General features: G+C 41.2%; 1 long non-coding RNA gene and 1 other non-coding gene across 2 annotated transcripts in view; one reads left to right on the top strand and one right to left on the bottom strand.

Annotated features, from left to right (window-relative positions):
• Positions 1 to 26,902, top strand: part of LOC116667695 — a 299,877-nt gene that overhangs the window by 134,508 nt on the left and 138,467 nt on the right. The window contains exon 2 of the long non-coding RNA XR_004324683.1: positions 14,265 to 14,398. This is a non-coding gene — a long non-coding RNA (uncharacterized LOC116667695). The remainder of the gene's footprint in view (positions 1 to 14,264; positions 14,399 to 26,902) is intronic.
• LOC116667857 lies at positions 19,641 to 19,749 on the bottom strand. Its single transcript, XR_004324911.1, has one exon. It is a non-coding gene; the product is annotated as a U6 spliceosomal RNA (small nuclear RNA).

Here is a 26,902-nt window from a genome sequence, read left to right as displayed (position 1 = left end):
AGATGTCTCAAGTATTCCCACTTCTCAAATTCCCTTTTAGAAGCTGGAATGCAATACATTTCTGGGTTTTCTTTATTTCTGATGAATCTCCACCTTGCTATGGCGGAGCTAAATATATTCCAAATCAACAATTCATCACAATAAAAAAAAGTACTGAGTGATATCCAGAGTGGCTGACTTCGGTTCAACACAAATCATTCTCTACTTTACGGGAAATTAGAATCACTAGCCAGCTTTACATTAAATGGAATGTGTACGCTACCATCTTGTGGACAAAATATAAATAACACTGAGATCTACTCAAGACTGCCTACCTTCCTCTGTATTACAGTACACACCTATCTTGTCCTGGGTTCCCCCATGCTGTCATCCCATGCAGTTTGGAACTCTGGTCCTAAGTGATCTTGGTCAGCAAAATCAAGTGTAGTATAACATGAAGAAATGGGACTGGCACCAGAAATCAACACATTGGCATTGACTGTACTTCAATTGAAAAAAAAAAAAGAAAGAAAGAAATGGGACTTGACTGAGAAAATTGGGGAACACAAATATCAGAGACCTGAATCCTCATTTAACACTTTGACTTTGACTTTGGCCTGTCTAGTTTTCACTTTTACAATTGGAAAATGACTCTGGTCCCCTTGTATGGGACACATAGGTTTCTGAGTGGTTAGGTTTACACAGTGTCCAATGGAGCTGAATGTTTTAATACCAAGATAAATTAGTTTATCAATCAGTTATTTTCCAGTGAATGTAAAAATTAGTTTTCTCCTGAATGATTTTTACACACACGCACGCACACACACAAAAACACACACATACGCACACATTTCCCACTGGCCATAGTATTAAACGAATGATATTCTAGAATGTGGAAGCGTGAATGCCATCATCACAGCTGAATAAAGAAGTAGAGGAAGTCATAGAATCCCAGTGTCTTTGGGTGGACAAGGACCTCCAATTTTATCAAACCCCATCACTTTTCTAGTGCTTGCATCACTTGTACAATCTCCAGCCACTCTCTGAGCATCTTCTTCCAGGATATAAGAAAGTTCTGGCAGTGGTAACCACGTAAAAGAGAGAAGCAGATTTCTAGTGCAAATCTCCACGGATACATTTTTTTGTTAATACACAGAGAGAGATGATCAAAATTAAGGCACTAGAGAATTTCTGTGGCATATTCTGTAAATACCAGTCTCTTTCCTCCGATTTAGAGGTCGTAGTCTATTCATAGTCTCCCGAAGGGATCTCATGCCCACTGGAGCTTAAAAGATCTCAAGTTAGAACTTTCCAGTGTTAAAAGTTCTTTCATCTCTGAGGGAAGCAAGGCATTTACCATAAGCTGAAGGTGTTTTATTCCATTAATTCTTCCTTTAAGCATTGTGTCTAAGTTAGGGATAGATATGCAAGTGTGTGTGTGCATGTGCACAGACGTGTTCCATGTATTTTTCTTACTCTTGGGAAAATCATGACTCTCAGGTTGATGCTGGTGGCAAGGCACCACTTAAAAAGGCTTCATAATGTTCATTTTTGTTGCGAGCAAGTAATATAACCAGTGTTTCACTGTTTTCCTAGCTGTATAAAAGGAAAGTAACTTGTATTGTCTCTGTCTCCCATAGAGAGATTTCAAAGATTACAATACCACCACCCCTCAGTAATCTCACTAATCTCAGCATTTATATTTCTATTACAACACTGCGTAGACAGCAGAGCCAATTTCGAAAGAATTATGTTCACCTTCACTTTACTGTCAATGTTGAAGCACTGAGTTCCTGCAAATATAAAAGCTCTGAAACCACAACAAATTGACACCACTGGTGACAAAAACAGTAACAAAGACAGACAAGGCCTGGGCAGGGGTCCATTCCCAGCACTGGGTCTAGGAAGGACAGGTGAGAGTTAGAAATTTTACTTACCACACTTGAGTTCCAGTCCTTCTAGATCAATTCTACTTGTCTCTGTGTTTTTATTTTCTTTACCTCTCTCCTTAGAGGTCTTTAGTTAGTTAGTTGTTTTTTTTTTACTACATCTTGTGGCCAAAAGTATAAATGTAGTCTTTGAAGGGAGGCCATTACTTTCAAAAGTCTGAGGAAGCTTTAAAAAGAAAGCTGAAATAACTGTGCCTTCATTAGCTATGAGACCACCAGTGCTAAAGTATCTTAAAATCAGTAAGAAAATTTCCCAAATCTGATAAGAAAGAACCTTCTGTACTGTATTGTTTTCCACAATGTAGACATGGTATTTTCAGTTTCCATATATTTTTACATGAATGATGAATTGTTGAATGTTAATACTGGCATTTTATCATAAAAATTTCATGGTTATGCTTCAGAAACTGCTGCATTCTTACATGTAGTTTTAGGATAACTTAAAACTTATTTTTGTCTCTGGTAGAACTTATCTCCAAATTAATCATGGAACTCCATGGGAAAACAAGGCTCAATGTCCAGAATGTTCCTGGACAGTCAACTCTTTATGTGCTTTCTTGTCCTGTATTTGAAAACTTTGTATAATAGACATAAAAGACAATCTGAGAGTTAAAGGCATTATATAAATTCCAAATGAGCTCAAGAATAGGAAGGATGATATTATTTATTGAATGTCTGTAATACGACAGACAGTCTGCCAAGACTTTTCTATTTACAGGAGCCTGACCATCTCCATCTCAAGCTTGGTGTGTATGAGTGACTCACTCAAGTCACAGAGTTAGAAGTAACAGATTGGCACTCACAGCCCACATCCTGTTCAGGCCATGTATATAGTTCTCATATAAAGACTGAAGTGGCCTGGATGAATTTTGATAGAAGAGTAAATTTCATAAAGCAAAGCATCCACCTAGAAAATTTCCAATGAACATTTTGGCTATCTAAGATTGGATCTTGGGCTAGAAGTTGAAGTTGGTAATATAAATGCGAGACTTAAAGCTATGAGAAAGGGTGAGCTCACCGAGGACGACATGGAAATAATGGGGCACAAATTCCAAATCGTGGAGAATGCCCACAGGCAAATGGGCAGGATAAAGACATGAGCTCTGATTCATAACCCATCCAGCAGACAAGAGGGAGTTCTCATTACTCCTCCCCTTTACAGATCAGGAACCTGAAATACAGTGGGATGAGTGATTTATTCAAGGTCACACATCAAATCAGCCTCCAACCCAGAACCATAAACCAAGGTTCCTGTCACCAAGCCCCTTATTTTTTGCCCCACAACTTTAAAATACAAGCCTTCTGTCTTTCCTAAATCCATTATTTCTCACCAGCGAGTGGGAACAAAAAAACAAATTCCAGTAAGAGCACTGAACCCAGTCTGGGCTTCCATCTCTGTTGGTCTGACAGCTTTCTGGTCCCTAAATGAAATGTCCCCAAGTTAAAGCTTGGTGTACATGGATGGCAGGAGGGCAGACAGTGGTTGAGAAGCAGGAGTCAGTATTAGTTTTCTCATTTAACTAACTGCATTCAACAGAGCTAATGCCATAGGCAAATTACTAAAGGCCAGTAACACATCCCTTAAGGAATACTTGGGGCCCACTTTTTCAGCCCATTAGTGACCAGAAGAACAGCCTCATAAACCCAGGTCTGCCAAAGCCAAAAGAAAAATGTGTGTAATTGGAAAAAGGTTGAAAACAGTCCTGGGTAACAAATTACACTTACTCAGTTGCTTTGTCCTTCCAACTCTACAGCTAGCATCACATTTCATAAGAAAGCCATGGAGAAGAGGCAAACACTGAGAGGAAGGCTGTACTTCTTCTACTTATTCCAGAGGGAAGCCTTCGAGATTAGTGAAATCAGTTGTTTACTTAGAGTCTGCTAACTTGAAGGGTGCGTCGTGCCAAGGAGGCCATGGCTGCCTGCTTCCTTCGTGGTCCAGGGCACGCACGGCCCCACAGCTTGACCGTTATCTATAGGAAAGTTGGCAGGAAGAGCTTAACAAAATCTCTCCTAATTAGGTGTTGTGATAATCTTCTCAATTCCCTCGTGCAAAAGCCAGCTACCTTCCTCATCTGCTCGGACTGCCCCGAGTTAGCCTTCTCTGGTGTTTAATGGCTCTTCCACTCTGGGAGAGAGCTGTTCAGCACCACGAAGACCAAATGGAGGTCTCCTGCTTACCGAGTTCATTTTCTGTAAGATGCAGACACATAAACATGTGTGCACATGCATGCACACACACACTGGTGTCTCATGTGAAATGAAACCAGCTGGAATACATTTGTCAGGGAGCACCAAGCTTCAGTCGGTCTCAGAATTTGAAATGGACCCTCCCTGTTTTCTGGGATGAGTCCTTTGTATATTTGCTTCTGCTACTGCCAGTGATGCATGAACTTGATCATTTGCTCCTTGTCCATAAAGACATTGGAGGACTCGTGTTTTTAAGGGCACCCCCAATATCAGAACCAGGATTCATTTCTGGTTATCAGAAAGTCTAACATGATTTGAGAGCTCTCTTGCTCTTGCAGAATCCCTCCCACCCCCACCCCCAACCCCCAGCAATTTTTAAAGCTCTGCTAAGAAAGTAAGTTCTGTGAGAGCAAGAATCTTACCTGTTCTTTACATCACTGTGTTGGCACATCACATGCCCTAGTAAATACTTGTTGAATAAGTGGATAAAGAAAACCAGAAATGCTGCCATTTGGAAATTTATTTCTTTGGGTTATCAGAGCTTCATGGCAAATACCTTTGAAAAAATGGGTAACACTTTTGACCTTCCCAACTCGTGATCCTATGGATTTAGACATTTATTTTATTCTTCTGAACCAGGGAAACTTTGAATAGTAACACTAACCATAGTCTTCTTGTCAAGAGTAAAGAACATCTGTGGAATGTGGTGTGTGCTTAACAAACACTATTTTTATTCTTCACATTAAGACTATGAGAAGAATAACAACCTGACTTGACAGGTGAGGGACCTGTAGCTCAAGGAATTAAATAACCTGCCTGTGGTCACTCGGTTAGTGAGTGGTAGGTTTGAATCCAGATTTGTCTAAGACTGAGCTTGTACATGTAAGACACCAAGAGAAAGATTCAGAGGAGAATGAAATCAACTGTTTACTTGGATTCAGCCAGTTTGAATGCTGTGTTAGACTGAGGGCCCCTGTTGTCTTTTTCAGAATGGGTGTTGTTTCCTCTACAAAGTGTGGTCCACAGGCCAGCAGCGTTCACATCAGAGCACTTATTGTAAATGCAGTCTTAGACTTCACCTCGGCCCTACTGAAGCAGAATCTGCCTTTTAGCAAGATCCCTCAGGTGATTATATCCTAAAGGTTGAGAAGCATTGGTCTACACTCAATACAGACACACCCTGCAGGAAGTTCTGAAGGAAGAAGCAAATACAGAGAAAAATTTGAAGTATGGTCAGTGCTCAGAGAAGAAAAGCCTGTCTCTTTGGCATCATGTCCCTGGGAACTAAGCAGGGAGCAGGTCTTGGGTGAGGTGTGGGGTACTGGATCTCTGACTGGTGAGAACAGTGCACCCTACCTTAGCACAGAAGACCCTTTGGGGCAACCAAAGGGGATATCTTACTGCAAGGATGGGTTTTGTTTTTAGGTCCCTTTTGGGGTGGCAGCGCAGCCTGGTCTACCTGGGAATTTCCTGTAGGTCCTGCATCCTGGGAAACTCTTCAATTCCAAGCAAACCATAATGGTTGGTCACTCTAGCCTCTAGATATTCTTAAAGGAGCAAATGATCGCTTCCTTAAACTTAGATTCTGAAGATCTGAGTTTAAGTTCCAGCATCACTCCCTATTGTTCCCCTTATATTATACAAGCCACGGAACTTCTCTTTTTCTTATCTGCAAAACAGAGATAACACCAACTTCTGGTAGTGGCAGCATTAAGTTAAAAGCTATAGCCATTAATATCACCCAGGTAGGGGCAATTTTTATTTCATCTAAGTAGCCCTGAATGAGTTTTTGTGAATTTGCTTTGTGAACTAAGGCATAATTAGTTCATCCAAGGTGTTGCCAGTGTCATGACCATGTCCGCTCTCTCCAATTCTGCTGAGTCTGTGCTGCTCCGGATGAATCAGAGTCTCTGCTGTGAAGCCCCTCAACTCACTCCAGCCACAGTGGTTTCTCTTGCTTTTGAAGAATCTTAGGTCACTTGAAAAAAACTATTCAGCATCACCACCATTTAAGAGTATGTGCTCTAGAGTTAGTGGAGCAAATTTTGGCTCCACTACTTAATATTAAGGTGACCGTGGGCCACTTAGTTAACTTTATGGGGCATAATTGTTTCATTTGTAAAATGGGAGCAATTTGAATAGTATCCATCTCATTTGTAGTTGGGTGTTATGGAATAAGATAATGTAAAATCTATGCCTAGCATAAGCTAAGTGCTTAGATATGTTAGTTGCTTTGCCCTGAAATATATTTAATACTTACATACTTAGAATCCTAATTCGTGTAGGACTTCTGACTTGGAGAAGGATCCCTTTGTAATTATAATCTTTCATCTTTAAACTCTTTATGTGTTTACCTTGTTTCCTTTTCTTAGATTGTAAGCTCCTTGGGGTTAATGATTATAATAATGTTATCTGGACCATCTCCTTTAAGACCAGCAGTAGTAGTAGCATTTCAAGTACTTGTTACTGTACCAGGTACTGTGCAAAGCAAATTGTTCTCAGTGGGCAAGCTCTCACTATGAAGCAGGTACTTTACTTAGGTAACTTCATTAATCCTCATAACATCTTAGTGTGGTACATCCATTTTACAGATGACCTTAGATGAGATGGAAATTAAGTAACTTCCCTGTCAGCTGGGACTCACTTAAGACTGTCTGGTTCCAAAACTCATGCCCTTTCTGTATTGCTTAGGTCCTGGGATCCCCTAGACCATCTGGTGAAATTCCCTTCACATACATAAAGCAATGCTTCTCCAATTTTTATGTGGATACAAATCACTTGGGGGGTTCTTAATAAACTTCAGGCACTGGTTCTGTAAGTCTGGGGTGGGCCTAAGATTGTGCATTTCTAAAAGGTTCCCAGTGATGCTGATGCTGCTGGTCCAGGGACCACACTTTGAGTAGCCAGGCCATGTAGCTATCCCATTGGTTGGTTAACAGGTGAAGTCTCTGAGATCTACATCTTCCGAAATTCTTGAGGCTGGAGGTGGGCAGAGTGAGGGGATGGCAGGAGGAGACTATTTAGTGAAGCTGAATGAGTGACCAGTCATATTAGGTATTATTCCTAACTAGAGTGGTCATAACTTGGGACCACTTCTTTATTTCTCTCAAATTCTATGATGTTGGCTGATTCTCAAATTCCCCTGCTGATCAGACTCAACTGGGGCACTTATAAACCATACAGCTTCCCCAGGCCCTCTACCAGGGTAGGGTAAATAAATTTTTAATTTTAACAAGTGCTTGAGGTGACTCTTAATACCAGAGAATTTAAAGAAATGCTAGAAGTGCTAAAGAAATTGCAATGGCAAGTGATAGATGAGGAGTAGGAAAATCAAGGAGGGCTTGAGGGGAGTAGGAGTTGGAGTTTGTCTTTAAAGAATGAGAGGGCTTGAGAAGGTTAAAAGGCAGTGAGAACAGCACAAGTGGAGGAGGGGAGGAAGAGGACACATGAGCAAGGCATGAAGACTGGTTTTTCATTTCATCTGATATCCAGGTTGAGGCCTACTGGGTTTTGTCTAAAATGCTGTAAAAACATGTTCCACTTGGATCATCTAAAAATGTTATAACAAAAGATGAAAAAAATACATTGATTCTATACTTGAGTGACATCAAAGCCACATGCAACCAGAAGTTTGCACACTATGATAAACCTAAAAAATCCTGTCCTCCCAACTGCTGGATGCAAACACCCATCAGAATGACTAAAGCTAAAAAGGCTGACCATATCAAGTGCTGGTGAAAATGTAAAATTAAAGGAATTCTTGTACATTGGTATAAGTTGGTATAACCATTTTAGACAATTACTTGATGGTGTCTACCAGTGTTGAAATATACCTATCCTATGAGTCAACAGCTTCACTTCTAGGTAAAAACCAAACATAGATTCATTCTTAAGGGTACCCAAAGTGTGAATGAGAATTTCATAGCAGCATTATTTGTAATGGCCCCAAACTGGAAATAAATTAGATTTTCATCAATAGTAAAATAGAAAGATTGCATTATAGCCATTTGATAGAATGTTATACAGCAATGTGATGAATCAACCATTGCACTTAGTAGACACAAAATTTTATGCACAATATTGTTTCTGTTATATGAAGTTCAAGAACAGGCAAAACTAACCTGTGGCATTGGAACTAAAGATATGACTATCTTTGGGGAGTTGGAGGGGGCCAAAGTCTGGGAAGGGGATTAGTTGGGGGGCTTCTGAAGTACTGATAGTATTCTGTCTCAGCCTGGGTAGTGGTTATATGGATAAGTTCATCTTGTGATAATTTATTTAGAGGTACACTTAATAAATAAATGTGTGTTCTTTTCTATACAAATATTATGTTTCAAGAAAACACACACTTGCAAACCCGCTCACACACACAAGGGTTTTAAAAAGAAGGGGAAGACCACATCACAGGTGTGCTCTAGGTGAGGCCTGCATTGGCTTTATTTCTCAAGGCTCATCCATGGGGTATGACTGCACTGGCCCTCAGGGATTTCATTTTCCCTAATCCTATAGTATAAAAATGATGTTTGACATTGATTCTTCCCAAACTAGGTATTTCTGAAGAAAATAGCCTAGAGGCCACATCTATCTTTGTCTTGGAGAGACATTAAAACATCATTCACCCTGTGGACTAGTTTTGTTCTTGGTTTTGTTCTTGGAAGGAGCAGCCAACATAGCCTGGGGAAATTTGCTGTAACCATTGAGGATCACAGAGAATTTTCAGTAAAGCATGATCAGTCCTGTGAACGACTTAGTCCACTCAGTAATCATGTGTTTCCATTCTCCACCTATCCACCTCCTCCCCAGGTAGACAGACATGCCCATTGTTCTGGCCTCTGAGACCAACCTTGCAAAAATCTACCTTCTACAGCTCCTAAGGCATGAGGCTTAGTTTTGCCAATTACCCAGCTGGCCCTTAGTCCTGGCTTTATCTTCAAGCCAGAGGCCTGGGTGGTCTTTGAGAAACCTGAGGAGAATGTCATTAATAAGGGATTATTTCCCTAAACTGACCTTTTATGAAACCTCAAGCTAAAATCCCCCAGGAGCCTTGTCTTCTCCTAGTTGAATGTAGTATCATGGGAACTTGGGCAAGAAGTTTGGAAGGGTTCGGAAATGTTGCAAAAGCAAGTTTTACTCTCAAAGCAATCCAAATCAAGAAACTTATTTAAGAAGTTGGTCAGTAGATACCTAATGAGGGGTTAATATGCAAATAACTAGAGTGAAAGAGAATGAATTATAATAATGGGCAAGTTGCTCATAGATCATTTACATTACTTTCAGGAAATCTGCCCCTGCACATCAGTTTTTAAAGTAGAACCTGCAGACTGACAGCCCGCAGGGCGAATATGGCACACAGATAAGTTTGGTTTGACTTGAACAGATAAATTTGGCTGAGTTTTAAAACTCAGGAACATCACACTAAAATCCATCCTTGTGACTTCTCTTTAAAAATGGAAAGATCTGGCAACACTAACAATTGCTGGAGCCACCATTTCCCATCGCTTTACAGCAGACTGCTTTCCTCATTTCTATTGCTTCTCTGTAGGAATTTGTGTTTTCCACCCTGCCATGAAAGTGTCTGTCTTCGGAGAACAGCCTAATGAAAGGGGGTTTGTACCTGCCCACAGGCTCTGTTGATGGGCTGGGCTTAGGCAGCCATCTTTTCTCTGATGTTACCTCTCCCTCCAGCCCTTCTCAGCCGTGGCTGACTTCACCGGGGATGGCACCTGAATCAAAGATGACCCATCTTGAAGCTTGCCAGGAACTTCTGGCCTGGCAGGGAAGAGTAAGCAAGGGTAATCACATCCTTCACTCAGAACGTTGGAATTAGAAAACTGAGAAACTGTTGCCAGCTAGTGGGGGAGAAGAGTGGAGAGATTACGAAAGGCACTTAGGATCACCGCAAGACAAAGCCCTGTGTCAGCTGGGCTGCATGGTGGAGAGAGCCCATTGAGAGAGGGAAGTATCTTGTGCACCAGAAGAGGCAGTGGTGAGACCCCAGGTGGCCCTGAGAGGTTGAGAGCACAGGTTTGCCCCTTAACGTCATCCTCAGTCCTAGTTCTGGTGAGACCTGATGTTTCTGCCTCTTAGCTTCTACTTCTTGGACGTCTATGAGTTAGGAGAAATTTACCCCACTTGTCCTCTATCCACCCTTCTTAGGGAAACAGTATCCTGAATCTCCTTAAGGGAACTAATCCACCATGAGAGAAAAGCCCATGTGAGAAGGAAGCCTATGCTCAGGAGAGAGGAGACCCCCCCCACCATAAGTATTTTCAGTGTTTCTTGTTTCTCCAGAAATGGTTGTTCTCTAAAGAATGCTCTCTAAGCCTTCATTCAGCACGTATGCCTGTATTTAAGTCACAATTGAGAAATGCAGTAATGATACAAGTACATTTCATAAGCATTTATTGAGTATTCTCTGTACATCATCCACTGTGGTAGGCACTAAGAGGGGAGCAAACAAGACCAGATCCCTACACTCAAGGAGCTCACGATCTAATAGAGAAAACAGAATGTGTACATGCATTGCTGCAACAAAATAGAATGAAATAAACACTATGGTAAATATTTGCTGATCCTCATTGTCCTTAGGGAAGAGAGGAGAGGAAGAGAGAGGAGCAAGTGATTCTCTCTAATTGCGGTTGGGGGCACTTCGGTAATCTAGCTTCCTGGCAAATGACAAAAAGAGATGGCAGGTGGGGACCAATGTACGGGGAAGCACTGACAGCAGGACAGTGTTGATGAACATGAAGGGAGGAGACAGGAAAGGAATACAAGAGAACTGGAAGCCTAGCAGGACAGAGAGAATAACCTCCTTCCCAGGGACTTGAGACATCATTGAATGACAGCCCAGAGTTGCCATCATGGTGGCACCAAAACCGAATAGCCTGAAGGGGCAGAGGAGGGAGAGGTCACTGTGGATTTGGATGGTCAGGGAATCTTTCCCAAGGAAACTGGCCCTCAGTGAGGCTTTGAGGTTACATAGGATTTAGAAGAGGATGAGAGGCACCAAGGAACACTCCGGGTAAAAGGAATCACGGGTGCAAAGGCATAGGAAGGTGAAGAAGCTGTCCTTTGTCCTCTCAGGGCCAGTATGTTTGTCTCTGGGTGGAGGAAAGCAGGAGCAGACCAGCTTTACTGGAGTTGATAGTTCGCAGTGGAGAGTGGTGGAAAAACACTGTTGATAAGACCGTCTGGAGCCAGCCTGTGGAAGGCCTTGGATTTCAGGACAAAGGGTTTGGACATGATCCTGGAGGCAATGGGAGCCAGAGAAGACTGGGGAAAGGGGTTGACTTGATGAAAGAGTTCCTCATTCACTAAAGAAAAGCACCAAAGCAGCTCATTTTTCTCCTTAGAAAACAATCACAGAATTTAGCTTTAAATGCACCCCCAACTCCATGGAAAGCATATACCAGCCCCTGCAGGGCTCCCCGGGGGAGTTCATGAGTTCAGACTCAAAGCGCAAGATGTGTTTTACTTGGCATTTAAGCATGTCTATGGGTGATACATGTCCTAAAATGAGGACAGACTGATATGATTAAAAATTTTTATCAGTTAGTCTGACTCTCCCATCGTGCCTTTTCCCTCCACTGCTCAGTCTCTGACTCTTCTGCTTCTAAGTATTCAGAGTAAAATGGCTGTAAGACAGACATATACTTTCTTACACGATGTGTGGTATAGATGCTTAGGATAAGGACTTTGGAGGAAGTAACTACTGCTTCCTCGAGCTTTCTACGTCTCACTCGGTCCTTCGCAGTGTTTAGGAACACCTAGTCTGGCACATGGCAGGGACTCAGCTAGAACTAACTAATAACAATGTTTATGATACATACGGTTTTAAATGGAAACTTTCAACCTATTTCTTTTCTTCTTTCTTGCATTCTTCCTGCTCAGTGGCTCCCTACTATTCCTTCATTTCTCTTTCTTCCTTTTTCTTTTAGATTTTCTGTTCAATTCATTCTTCTCTCTTTCCCCACGTTCCCCCTTTTCTTTCTACTTTCTATGTTCTTGTAGCTTTCTTTTTCCTTACAGGAACTGGGAAAGACAAGGGTGTGTGGGCGGCCATGGCGTCCCTCCAAGGAAAGTGTGAGGCTTTGGGCAAAATAGATCTCTCATTTCTTCCAAACATAGGTCTAATCTGAACTGTCTCCAGGCCCTAGTCTCCAATCCAACTTCAGTGGTTTCAGTTGGACTCCATGAGAAGGGACCCCAGGGATGCTGTGTCGTTAGTCTTGTCTTGGAGAAAATCAGCTTTCTGTGCGCCTACTTGTCTCAAAGATTGGGGCACCCACATTCCCTTTCCTCAAGTCACTAGAGCCCAAGAGAGACTTCTGAGCAAAATGCCTGGCTGAAAAAAAGCAGGACTTCATTAAGAATTTGATTTATCCCCAAATGATCTATTGTTATGCATCAAACATGTTTTCCCTACGAACCAGTTGGCAGGGAGCATGCAGATAAATTACTACAAGATGTAACCAGACAAGCTGTTCAAAAGGGAAATGGCTCTCTGTGTGTGGAACTCAGGAGAGCACATCTATAAACATGTGTTGGGAAATCAATTCAGTCTAAGTTTGCTGGAAGAAATGAGCTACTGCCCCCAAGCTACCAGCTTGCTGTGATAGCTGACTGTTCTTTTGAGGTCATTGTCCATTGTCTTAGTGGTGAGGATGGAAAAACAAGGTCAAGACTGACTGTGCAGTGTCTTCAAAGAAAAGGGGATAAACTGGGTTATCCATGGGTGATTGTGGATTCTCTCCTTAGGTACAAATCATGTTAGCTACCCTTGTTTTGCTGGAGAGAATAGGTTAGAGTGATTCTATCTGCATACAACAATATTTAATTGTTAATGATAGATTTCAAAGGAACACTAGTAATATATACTACATGGTACTACAGCACAGTGCTATATAGTTTGATATGGAAGAAAACTCACTGGGCATGGCATCAGAGAGAGATGGGGGGCGGGATGTGTAAATCCTGCCTGACCATGTGCCACTTGCTAGCTCTGTGTCTCTTGGAAATTTCCTTAACTTCTCTGAGATTTCCCTCTTTTATGAAGGGAGACAGGCATATGACTTGCCTCAAAAGGTTGTTTTGTTTTAACACATGCAAGGTACCCTATAACCACACTGTGGCCAATTAAATTTAAGTGAACTAAACCAAATACAATTAAAATGTTGGTTCTTTAGTCACAATAGCGACATTTCAAGTGACCAGTAGCTACATGGGGTTGTGGCTACTGTTTTGGGCAGCACAGATACATCATATTTCCATTATTGTGGCAAGTTCTATTAGACAGTACTGTCCTAGAACATGCCAGACACAAAGCAGTTACTTTATAAATAATTGTTGCCTCCTGCTTTATAGTTGTCAAGGCACTTTTGCACACACAACCTGATTGAAGGGCTGTCTATCCAGCAAAGTTGGAATGCCCTTTAATAGTCTCTTGGACATCACTGTCTATATAGTGTTCTAACCTGACTCAAGTCTACAAAGCATAGTGATTGCTGGAAAATTGGAGAGTATATGGAGAGAGGATTTCTGGGCCGTTAGTTAAGAGATACCAAATGCATATGTGAGAGGCCTTGACTTCAACCACAAAATATACCTCAGTAGAGATAACAAATAAGAGTAGAAATAAAGTGGAATAAACAACAGTAACAAAAACAAACATCTGTAAGAATATCCACAGAATACTCAACATGGTTTGTACTAACATGCATCTGACCTTCTTAATGTTTCATGTAACCACCTTGGAAGAATCCCAGTGTAGATGAAAGCTACCCCAAGATATATAGCTGAAGCTTAAGAAATGTTCTCAAGGTCAAAACAGACTGACCTCCAATTCACTTTCATTTAGTTGAATACCATCTTGACTTTCCAGGGTGAGGGCAACACATTTATGCTGCAGCTGATGGGGCTGTAGCCTGCCAAGAGGGTCCCCTTGATCTTCAGTGCGAATTTCTTGGCAGAAACAAAGTAAGCACAAGGTAAGGTCACCTTCCACATGCAGGAGTGAAAAGAACAAAAGCCATAGCTACATTTATTGAGGGCTTATTATATGTACTGTTCTATTCATATTACACTGGTCATCTGATCATCTCCACCGTAACCTTATGAAGTAAGAACTGTAATATCCCCATTTTATAGGTGAAGAATGGAGGCGCTGAATGGCGAAGAACTCACTCGAGATCACAAGCTAGTAATGATGGAGCCAGGAGTTGACCCTGGGTGGACTAGCAAAAGCTCACATTTTTAACCCTTGTTCTCTGAGGCTTATCAAGGTAAGTGATCTTGCATTCAAATTTCAAAAAAAAAATGAATTGTTTTACAATATTTAGGACTTTCCTTCTGCAGTGTTTCTGGTCACTGTAAAAAACAGCTCTAAATATTAAAGAAAGTTATAGTGTTAAAGACTATAATGAAAACACTGCTTTCTAGATAAGTCAACTTACAGATTTCTGAAAACAAGCATTTCGTGAATGAATAAAGATAACAAATGCATATGAGATAGTGAGATCATTTTATCTCTGAAGGTGCAGAACTATTTTTCCCTGTGTTTAAATGAAGAACTTGTGAGGTGAAAACGAGCACTTGGGTGGGAGGGTGAACAGACCAAGACCTCTCGTTGAGCTGCCTGCTTTCATAAACAGTTTTATTGGAACACAGCCACACCCAGTCATCTAAGGGTAGAGCTGAGTAGTTGTGTAGCACAAAGCACAAAGTCTAAAATATTTACCATCTGGCTCTTAACAGAAAAAGTTTGCTGACCCTGACTTGGGTGGCAGTGAGAAAATAGCATTATGTTCTCACAGTGGATTTTACATGTCATTTTCAGTGGACAGAAAACGTTACGACTTCTGTGGTGCGGTATTAATAAAATTTGATATTGCTTAATTTTACACAACCCCAAACTGAAAATAAGAAGAGTGTATAGGTCAAATGGAAACTGTTTATAATAGAACACTGTTGCAGTTCTGAATTTGAAAGCCAAAGGCACTCGTTAAATAAAGTAGAAGGACTAACTGTTCTGTGATCCTCCAGCCTTCTGTCCATTCCGGTCTGATACCTCTAATCACGAGTAACCATCATGATTCTCATTGTCATTTCACTTTCCCTGCCTGAGTTTCTTGAGGTCAGAGGCGTGTCTTTTGTAGCCTGGTGCTTAGCACAGTGATTGGCACATAGTAGTAGCTGAATGAGGAGCTATGTGGCAAAGAGTTGAAGGATCCACACATAAGAGAGACAGCGGAGTAGCCACAAACAGGGGAGTTAGGGCAGACTGCTGTCCCAAAGATGCGGAACAAGCAATGAACTCACAAAAATCACAGTCCCCACTTTACAAAGTGGGAATACAACCCAAAGTGAGCCAGGTAATCATGGCTGCCTTTTAGTGATCATATAGTATGTGCCAGAGAACACTCTTCTCGGCTCCTTGCAAATATTTATTTTGATAATCATCACAACAGCTCAAGAAAACAGGTTATTCTCTTTATTTCATAAGTAAAGAAACTGAAGCACAGAGAGGTTTACTACCTGGTCCCAGAATACACAGCTAGAAAAATGGTAGATTTTTAGCCCAGGGAGTCTGAATCCAGAGATAAAACTTATAATAATAACTTTGCTATATTGGTCTCTCTGTTCCTGCATCTGTGACCTCTTCCTCCTCAGTACTTTTCAAGACATTCCATAAGGAGCTGTTCTCTGAAAGTGTATGTTTCTACTTTTCTAATGAATACCAATAGCCCAAACCTAGTTTGTTGAATAGCTATTCATTTTACAGCCAACTTACTAATAACTGGCCTCCGTAAAATAAAGCACAGCATTTGAACAGGGATAGTCATACCATACTCCGTTGTCCTTACGGAGTATGCGTTTCTGGTCTGCTTTTCTATGTAATTCAGAAATATGTTATTTCAAATTTGAAAATACTGGAAAGGTTTTTGATGTAGGTCCTTGCTACTCAAGTTGCAGTCTGAGGTCCAGTAGCATCAACATCTGGAAGCTTTTTAGAAATTTAGACTCTCAGGCCCCATTCCAGACCTACTGAATCAAAATCTGCATTTTAACACAATGACGAGGTGATTCCTACGCACTAAAGTCTGAGAGGCATGTGCTCTGCTACTTCAGTATAATTAGCGTTGGCTTCACAAGAGATAATACAGTCGTTCCTTAGTATTGCAGGGAAATTAATTCCAGAACACCCTCCTGCCAATACCAAAATCCGTAGATACTCAAGTCCCTTATATAAAATGGGACAGTATTTGCAGATAACCTACGGACATCCTCCCATATACTTTAAATCATCTCTAGATTACTTATAATACCTCATGCAATCTAAATGCTATGTAAATAGTTGCCAGTGTGTGCAAATTCAAGTTTTGGTTTTTGGAATTCTCTGGAATTTTTTTCCCCTGAACATTTTCCATTTATGGTTGGTTGAGTCTGAGGAAGTGGAACCTGTGAATACGGAGGGTTGACTGTAATTCTGTACCTCTGGAGGTGATGAGAGTCGAGTTGATAAGAGCTTGATATACTAGGGGCAAAGGGCCCATCATAGCTATGAAAAGACCTAGTGATTCACAGTCCTGACTGCACAGTAGGATCATGGGGAGTTTTTAAACACCCCAGAGCTATTCAGGGTCTTTTGTGGTTATACAAATTTTAGGATTGTATTTTCTATTTCTGTGAAAAATGCCATCAGAATTTTGATAGAGATTTCAATGGGTAATATGGGTAATTTCATAATATGAGTAATATAGACATTTTAATAATATTAACTCTTCTGATGCATGAACACTGGATATCTTTCCATTTATTTTTCTCTTCTTCAATTACTTTCATCTCTGTCTTATAGTTTTGGCATGTAGATCTTTCACTTCCTTGGTTAAAGTTATTCTTATTTTATTGATTTCAACACTATTATAAATGGGATTGTTTTCTTTATTTCTTTTTCAGATAGTTTATTATTAGTGTATAGAAACACAACTGATTTTTGTATTTTAATTTTGAATCCTGAAACTTTGAATTCATTTTTTAGTACTAACATTTTTTGGTGGGGTCTTTAAAGTTTTCTGTATACAAGATCATGTCATCTGCAAAGAGAGACAGTTTTACTTCTTATTTCCCAATGGACATCTTTTTTTTTTTTTTTTTTTTTTTTTTTTTGTCTTTTTCTTTCCTGATTGCTCTGGCTAGGATTTCCAGTACTGTGTCGAGTAAGAGTGGTAAAAGTGGGTATCTGCGTCTTGCTCCCGCTCTTAGATTGAGAGCTTTCAGCTTTTCGCCATTAAGTATGATGTTAGTTGTGGGCTTGTCATATATGGCTTTTATTATATTGAAGTATATTTCTTCTATACCAAATTTGTTGTGAGTTTTTATCATGAAACGATGTTGAGTTTTGTCGAATGCTTTTTCTGCATCTATTGAGATAATTATACAATTTTTACTTTTCATTCTATTAATGTAGTCTATTGCATTTATTGATATGTGTATTTTGGACCATCCTTGCCTCCTAAGGATAATTCCAACAAGCCATCTTGAGATTGTACAAAGCTGTAGGCATCACACTTCCTGATTTCAAATTATATTATGAAGCTAATATTCAAAACAGTGTAGTACTGACATACAAACAGATACAAAGACCAGTGGAACAGAATTGAGGGACCAGAAGTAAATCCATGAATATATGGTCAACTAGTATGTGACAAGGGAGCCAAGAATACTCAATGGTTAAAATATAGTCTCTTCAATAAGTGGTATTTGGAACACAATTATATCTTAATAAGTCTGGAAAACAAGCAAGCAAAAAACCCCAGAACTCAGGCTGCCTACCATCCCAATTAGTTCAGAATCCCTGGGGGTGGGATCTAAGCATCGGTATATTTTAAAGATCCCTGGGTGATTCCAGTGTGCAGCAAAAGTTAATCCTTCTCTAGGAATGGGCTGTTCCTTGTGGGAGAGGAGAGAATGTGTTCTGTTAGCCTTGAGCCTTTCCCATGAGATAGTGTTTCTACCTGGACCCTCTTCACTTGGGCTACTCAAGAGATTCTCTCCTTGACCAAACCAAGTCTCCTCTGAGCCCTCTGCTTAACTAGACTCAACCATGAACTTCTGTCTCTCTCTTATAAAGTCCAGTTTTAGCAAGAATTCTCTCAAGTTGATTTAGTGAGAATCCCTCACCTTTGATATTTGATCACCCTCAGTATCTGATCACACTCCTCACCCTCCACCCACCATTCCAGGTAGTATCTGATCCCCATGGCCTGCCCTCATCAAGAATCGTGTTTGGTCAGTTTGGCAAGAATAATGCTACCCTCTTAGTAATTTTCCACCCACCAACCCCTCACCTTGCCTGCCCTACTTCTGGGCTATAACTCCCCACTCCACTGGTAGAGTTGACCCTGAGCTCTCTCCCCATGCCAATGGGCATTGCAATAGTACCTCTTGAAGAAAGTCTTCCTTACTATCTTTAACAAGCACAAGAATAATTTTTTCTTTAACACTACTACTCAGCCTTGATGTCTCAGTGATTAAGCCTTAAATCTCCTTTCCTCTAGGAAGTCTGAATTAGGTGCCTCTCCTACATGCTCAAAGCACCCTCTCTACTCCTCCTATCCATTACTGTTGTAATTTTCTGTGTACTTTTCTCTGTGTCCCACTTGCCTCAGAATGTCACGATGGCAACACTGCATCCACCTGGTTCAACATGAGCAGCAGCAGCAGCAGTGAACACTTCTTGCATCACTCACTGACCATGTGTCACTCTCAGTTCACATTATCTTAGTTAACACCTATTTCAGCCCTATTACTGTCTCCATTTTACAGGCAACAATCTGAGGGTGGGAAAATTAATGAACTTGCCTCAGGTCACACTGCCAGGAAGTCCTTAGTGCCAAATTCAGTTCCCGACACATAGTAGGATGTTCAATAAAGATTTGTTGAGTGAAAAAAAATGAATGCATGAGTTACTTTCCTTTCCAGTTTGTCCATACCGTCTTTGGTGGGATTGAAGCCACAGTGAGATTCCCTTTCATTACTCCCAAGTTACCAAAGCTTAGCCCTGACCTCCTTCAAATTCTTTGTCCCAGAATAGATGGGCTGAAAGTCCTGACCTCATATGGCTAACCAGCAGCAACTTCTGATGAAAAGGCTAGTATTCCAGCTTGTCTGACAGAGCATACTTAAAGGAAAAATGAAATAAGAGAGGAGAAACTGTATGTGTTAACATTTCCCGAAGTGTGTACTTCAGTTTACAGCCTGAAAACCCAGTGTGGGAGTCATAGGACATGGAATTGTTGCAAAGGACCCTTACATCCTTAGACATGTCACACATTTTCTGAAAATGGAAATAAGCGTTATTTTCCAGTCCTAGATGTACTAGTGGATTTACTGCTGTCACAACCAGTAAAATGTGAACTTATTTAAAATTATTATCAAATCCATGTTAGTGTCCCATCAACTTATTCAACAAGTACAAACTGCAGCACTAAAACATTTCATGGGGTCCAGTGGGACTTATTTATTAAAAATATGGAATGCTTCACAAATTTGCATGTCATCCTTGTGCAGGGGCCATGCTAATCTTCTCTGTATCCTTCCAGCTTTAGTGTATAGTGCTGCCGAAGTGTGCACCAATGGGAGTTTTGAAGTTATTAGTAGTAATAAAAATTCTAAGTATTTATTGACTGGGCAGTGTATTGTGGATGCAGAATATATATATCATTTTATTCTCTGTCAACCCTTTGAGGTAGATTCTGTTATTCTCATTTTATACATAAGGAGCACAAGATATCTTAGAACATTGATAACAATATTTCCTACTTAATACTGTGATGAAGACAGAATCCCTGGGGGGCAGACAGGCCAGTGCCAGAGTGGCAGCAACAAGAAAGGTCCATGGAGGCTCAGAGCACTTGGGCTGTTGGAGGCGGGATGCTAATACTCATGTCCAAACATGAAGGAGGGACCTCAGGTAGACTGACCAAGTCTAGAATTGGGGAGTGCGTGATGATTCAAAAAGGAGGTGGTATATGCCTGGAAGATTAACAGGGGCTAAAATGATCATCTTGGCAAATGGCGTGAGAATGATGCCTGTGTGTTAGAGGCAAATGGTGATGATCTTGGGTGGGGCGGGGAGAATATGTAAAGGACCTGGGACTCTACTGCTGGGATGAGTGGTGCACGGATACTTGAGAATTCATTGAATCCCTACTACTATGTTCCAGGCACAATGCAAGTAGCTGGGATACAGTTCTAAGTAAAAGAGATGCGGTTTCTCTCTTAATTGGAATTGTTTAGAGAAATTATTCAAATATTAGCATAGTACATAATTTAAAACTGTGATAAGGCTGATGAAGGAAAGTTACAAGGTGCTACACAAGTATACAATAGGGGAATTTGATCTCATGTGGAAGATCAGGAAAGACTTTCATGAAGGAGTAACTGGAGAGAGGGCAGGAGAGTGAACATTTCTGGCAGAGGGAACAGCTTGTGCAAAGGCCCTGAGGTAGAAAGAAAAGGATATACTTGAGAAAATGAAAGAAAACCAATATGTCTACAGCTCAGTGTGCTGAGAAAAACACCTCTGTGTTGGGAGATCTGAGGCTCTGGGCAGACTCTACCTTGGAGAACAAGACAAGGAATGAGCCATTGAAATGTATCTCCAAGCTAAGACCAGAAGGACTGTCTATTGAACTATAGATCTGAGCTTCCTCAACTAGCCCCACACTAGGGATCCAGGTAGTTACAATGTAGCCCTCACTATACTTCTCGGCAGTTTTGCAGGTGGCAAATATCCTGGGTTAGGGGCTGGGAAAGTTGGGTTTTGGCCCTAGTTCTACCTCTTTTTCAAATAGGAAACACTGGAGTTCTGCTGACCCAGTGGGACTGTGTGTTGGGTGGTACTCATGCAAGTTAAAATTTTTGCATCACTGGTTTAGAGCAGTGGACTTTAACCTTAGCTGCACATGAGAGTCACCTGGAGGAGCTTTAAAATGACTGCTGCCATTATTCACAGTAGCTAAGACATGGAAATGACCTAAGTGTCCATTGATGGATGAATGGATAAAGAAGTTGTGGTATATATTTAGTGTAATATTATTTAGCCGTAAAAAACGACATCATATCAGTTCCAACAACATGGATAGACCTTGAAGGCATTATGCTAAGTGATGTAAGTCAGATGGAGAAAGACAAATACTGTATGATTTTACTTGTATGAGAAATCTAAAAAAGAAAGAAAGGAAGGAAGGAAGAAAAGAAAACCCAAACTCATAGAAAAAGAGATTACCAGATACAGAAGGTAGGAGGAGAGGAAGTTGGAAGAAGGTGGTCAAAAGGTACAAACTTTTAGTTACAAGAGAAGTAAGTACTAGGGATGTACTGTACAGCGTGGTAACTATACGTAACACTGCTGTATGGGATACAGGAAAATTAAGAGAGCCAATTCTGTGAGTTCTCACTCAAGCAAAATTCTTTTTCCTTTTTTTTGTTTCTTTCTATTCTTTTTATTGTACCTATATGAGAAGGTGGATGCTTGCTGAACCTATTGTGACAATCATTTTGCAGTATATGTAAATCAAACCATGCTGCTGCGTGCCTTCAGCTTATACAGTGATGTATGTTAATTATTTCTCAATAAAACTGGAAAAAAGTTGCTCCTGCTTCAGCCCCATGCCTGCAGTCTATGATTTAACTGTTCAGACTATAGGCTGGGCATCAAGACTTTTAAAAGCCCCTCAAGTGATTCTAATATTCGAACAAGTTTGAGAACCATAGGGTTAGGGGCTAGTTCCCAAATGCCAGTCCACAGACCAGCTGTATCGTAAGTACCTGCAGGGCTTGGAAAGAAATCGCCAGCTCTACGTCAGATCTGATGTGTCAGAATTTCTAAGGATGAGGCTCAGCACTTAAATATGGAAGCACCAGGTGATTTTTGAACCCATTCAGGTTTGGAAAGGCCTGATTTAGATCAGGGCATCTCAAACTATCATCTGATCCAGACTGGGGTAGGGCCTGAGATTCTGCATTTCTAACAAGCTCCAAGGCGCTGTTGCTGTCGGAGGACCACACTTGAGCATCAATAAGTTCAAGTGATGCAAATGGAAGAATGGGCAGCTTTTCTCCAAAATCTGCCAAGGGCTAGACCTGAAATCTCTTAGCATAAAGGGACCTTATTTACGTGTCCCTGTCCCCTTCCCAGATCACTTTCTTCGGGGCAGGGGTTGGGTCTTTGTCATCCATCCATCTCTAGTATCTAAACTCAGTGCTCAGCACATCAGAAGCACCATAAATGTGATTTGAATCAAATAAATACCATGATGTCCTTAGAGTCCAAGCCACAGAGCCAGCTTAAGGTGAGACATTGCTATACTGTGGGCCTTCTGCCACTTCCAGTCATAAATTCCAATTGGATGTGGTCCAATGCGAAGCTGTGTGTTGCTGAAACCTGCTCTGTAGGGGGTAGGGTCAAAGCAGGCCTCTGGAATATTAATAATTCTGAGCAGTGACCACAGCTATGATATTTACAGACCCATGAAGCACAAGGGACAGCCTGAGGCAGCGCACACAGCTATAGACTCCAAGGATTTACTCTGCTCCAAATGGAGCATGTATATTGCCCGATGCTGCCAGAAGCCATACGGCTCATTAGCTTTTACTATATAGAGAACTGCGCCAGGCCTGGTGCTAAAATGACATGACAAAGCACATTTGACAGCAGTGGTCAAAGGAAAAAGCACAGGGGGAGTGGAACTCCTCTGTGGGATGTTGCTCATGCCTTTGGAACAGGAGACAAATGCCTCTGCCTCTCCATTTGGAGGCCCAGGCTGGTTGGAATCTGACAAGGACTTATTACTTTAGAAACTTTTTTCAGAGATTTGGTTTCTTCCCCTGGATTCTCCTTGCATGGGTGATGGATGTTTTCTTTTTCCTGAATATTTTTTGATGCTGTATCTACTTGTGTTGTTTGTGAGTTACATTTTGGGAAGTATCAGGAGAGAGAGAGGAACAGAGAGAGAGGAGAGAGAGAAACAGAAAGAGACAGAGAGAGACACACAGAGAGACAAAGAAATAGAGAAGGGAAGGAGGAAAACAAAACCAAACCACAATTGTAAGTAGATGGAAAAGAAAAAAGAAAGTAGAGAAGGGAGTGGGGAGTCAGACAAGGATGGAGAGTAGAAGGATCAGGACTCCCCCTTCTTTTTTTTAATTGAAGCATAGTTGATTTACAATGTTGTGTTAGCATAGTGATTCAGTTATACATGCATGTATATATTCTTTTTTATTATAAGTTATTACAAGATATTGAATATTATCCCCTTTGTTCTGATTCTTTATACTCAAAGACGGTCAAAGTATCCTTCAAAGGGAACTTACAGAGTAACTCCCTTAAGCCCTACAAGAGGCATAGAACTAACATTTTTGGTCTCACCCTTCAGCCCTGATAACTCACTGCCGACTCTCACCTTGAAATCTCACCCCCATATTTTTTTTCTGCCACCATCACTCTTTCACTTTCTGTCAAAGGCTAGGCCTACTGGTTCAGAGGCAGTTACACTTTATGGATTACATTTTCTTAGTGGTTGGAATAATTAAGATGTCGTCTCTTAGCAAGTTTGATGAGTGTATCACCATACTGTTGTGTGTCTTCACTATACTGTGCATGAGAATCTCCAGGATTTCTTTACTACTCATTGCACATTTGTAGCCTTAAACAACATCTGCCCTATCCCCCCACCCCACATTCCCTAGTAACCACCTGTTTTACTCTCTGTTTTTACAAGTTTGGTTAAAAAGAAATGACAATTATGTGATGTGACTGAGGTGCTACTTATTGCTTCAATGCAATTGTATTACACTATATAAATGTATGAAATCAACATGCATAGACCTTCAGTTTGCACAGTGTTATATGTCACTTATATTAAAAAAAAAAAAAAAAGAACTTTCTCAGGCTATTGGAACCCGACTTTATCTGACTCTACCACGCTTAAATCTCTTCACTCCACTTCCCCCATGTCATTGGCCTTCTTTGTACACAGCCTGTGATAAGATCTTTTCCTGTGGTTCCCACCTCCCTACTCCATCCTAGATATAAATCCCACATGAAATGTTACAAATAGCTCAGTGTTTCCCAAAGTGTGTTCCCTGGACCATCTGCTTCAGAATGGGGGTGGAGGTAGAGAGGGAGGAAGAAAGGAAGATTTTTTTAACATGCAGATTCCCGGGCCCAGCCCACCCAACCCTATTAAACCAGATTGGGAAGATGGCAGCTTTGGAAAGCTGCATTTTTAATCTTTGACCCAGATGATTCTGACACAGAGGGCAGTTTAAGAACCTCAGCAAGAGCAGCCCTTCCGGGTGCTTAAATTCTTTCTTTTTCAAGACCCCACTCAAAAGATCAGAGGCCACCCTCCCCCAACACACGTCACATCCAGGACCTGGGCCACACACTTACGCAAATCACGGAAACTCCAGCCCTACACTTTCTCATGGAAGAGCAGGGGGCAGTGTCTAAGGTGTGAATGGGGACAAGGCAGGTAACCCATACTGGAGTGCAGCTGACCTGCTGGGAATTAGGGGAAGCTGGGGGCTGCATGCTCTGGTTAAAGGGGCAGCTGCTTCTCCATCGCAGTAATTGTGGCTGGATGGGAGTGCCACCCAGAGGTGCCGAATATTCTGAATTTACGAGGGATGCTGGAAATCTGGATTTTTATGTAAATATTTCTGATTTTTTAATTTCTGGCTAATTGTTTTTTTTAAACAGACCAAACAAAATACAGATGTGGGGCACATTCAGGCTGTGAGTCTATATTTGCAACCTACAGACTAGATCTTCCTAGGGTTGCCTTTGGCACGAGGCTCCAGGGTAGGATACGTTGACCCAGAACCTCCCTGGCTTAATACGCTGCTCTGTGTCTGGTTGAAGCTGCTCTGCTGTTCCTTCTGCTTTCCAGGGGAACCAAGGTTCTGACCACCCCACAGCCCCAGTAAATGGGGACCTGATTGCCGGGAGGTGCCAGACCAGTGGTTCTCAAACATTAGCTCACATCAAAATCCCCTGGCAGGCTTGTTAAAACACTGATTGCCATGCCCCACCCTCAAAGTTTCTGATTCAAAAGATACAAGAATTTTCACCTCTAACAAGAAGCGGGGGCTGGTGGGGAGTGGGGGACACTGATGCTGCTGGTCCCGGGTAGACACTTTGACCCACTGTTATAAAGCACCACTCACTACCTATAATGTTTTCTTTTGCCTAAAATCAGCACTCACTCCTTAGCTTCTCTCTCACTTCTGAGAGAGACACATAGCAGTCACTTTGAGCCTTTCTGGGGGTGCTCACCTGATCGAATCCATTTTGACCATCCTGTCATTTTTGAGTGTTTACTATGTGCCAACCATTCATCTAAACACATTACTGTATTGACTTTAATCTTCATCACAACCCTATTAGGAAGGCCTGATCACTCCTAATTTCTACATGAAGGAAGTGAAGCCCAGAGAAGTTAAGTAACTTGCCCAAAGGCACACAGTTAGTGAGGGGCAGAGCCAGAACTCAAACCCAAAATGTCTGACTTCAGGGCCTGTTTATCATAATACTTACAGACCAAGCTGGGCTACTTTTGAGAGTGAAAGGAAACACTGAAGAGGATGGGGAGGGATAAATTGGGGGTTCAGGATTTGTAGATACTATATATAAAATAGGTAAACAATTCAGGTCCTACTGTATGTATAGCACAGGGAGCTATATTCAATACCTTGAAATGGCCTATAGTGAAAAAGAACATGAAAAGGAATATATGTCTATATATGTATATGTATAACTGAGTCACTGTGCAGTACACCAGATATTAACACAACATTGTAAACCAACTATACCTCAATTAAAAAAATATACACATGCTGAGACAACAGATGTAAACCAGGACTATCATAGGCAAACCAGGACGTAAGTTCACCCTATGCATTCTGCCATTTCAGACGTACTTTTTGAACGATCTACAACTTAGTGAAAAGGGCACAGATGTTGCAGCCAGTCAAAATCCAGCTTAATTGAGCTAAAGCATGAAAGGACCTAGCTCAGGGCCTGCCAACAGATGTCTGTTCCTTTCGGTCAAGTTCTGAATCCTTATGGGAGGAAACAGGCAAGTGTAAATATCACCCTGATTCTTGAAGCCCTCACAATATAGTTGATAGAAAAAAAGAATATAAATGAAAACTTAAAGGATCAGACTAAGACTTTACTAATCCAGGGCTAATCATAAGTGTTCAAAGATGGTGACCCCCTCAGGTTTTAAATTTTTAAGGAGGGCTGGGGTTGGAAGTGCGTCTTGAAGATTGAGTAGAAGATGGGAAGCCTGCAATTGGGATAGCTAAAGAAAGACAAGAGAGTTTATGCAGAAACTAAAGAAAGGCTGAGAAGCATCTCTGTGACTAAACTCTGTTGGATGTTTCAACTCCATTCCAACCTTAGTACAACTCCAGATAGGACAAAACAGGGAAATATCTTTATTTAGTTAGTTTTGTGTGCTCTGTCATTATTTTGCCCTCACTCACAAACCCCTAGAGAACTCGGATGAAGACTTGATCCTCCCAAGCACGCAAGTACAGACAGAGAAATTTCTGAGGAGAATCGGCCTGGGGTTTTCAAGAACTCTTGGATTTAGGGATTTTGAACAAAATCCTGCCCGTCACAATGGTTTTCACAGTAAGAATGAGAGCTGCTAGGTACTTGGTTCCCCTGATTTATGTAAAAAGGAAAGGCAATGTCATCATACTTTTTCTTC

This window comes from Camelus ferus, chromosome 12 (genome assembly GCF_009834535.1).
Source record: "Camelus ferus isolate YT-003-E chromosome 12, BCGSAC_Cfer_1.0, whole genome shotgun sequence".
Taxonomy (NCBI): Eukaryota; Metazoa; Chordata; class Mammalia; order Artiodactyla; family Camelidae; genus Camelus; species Camelus ferus.
The sequence above is the reverse complement of the archived record's forward strand: the minus strand, read 5'-3'. Positions and strand labels throughout refer to the sequence as shown.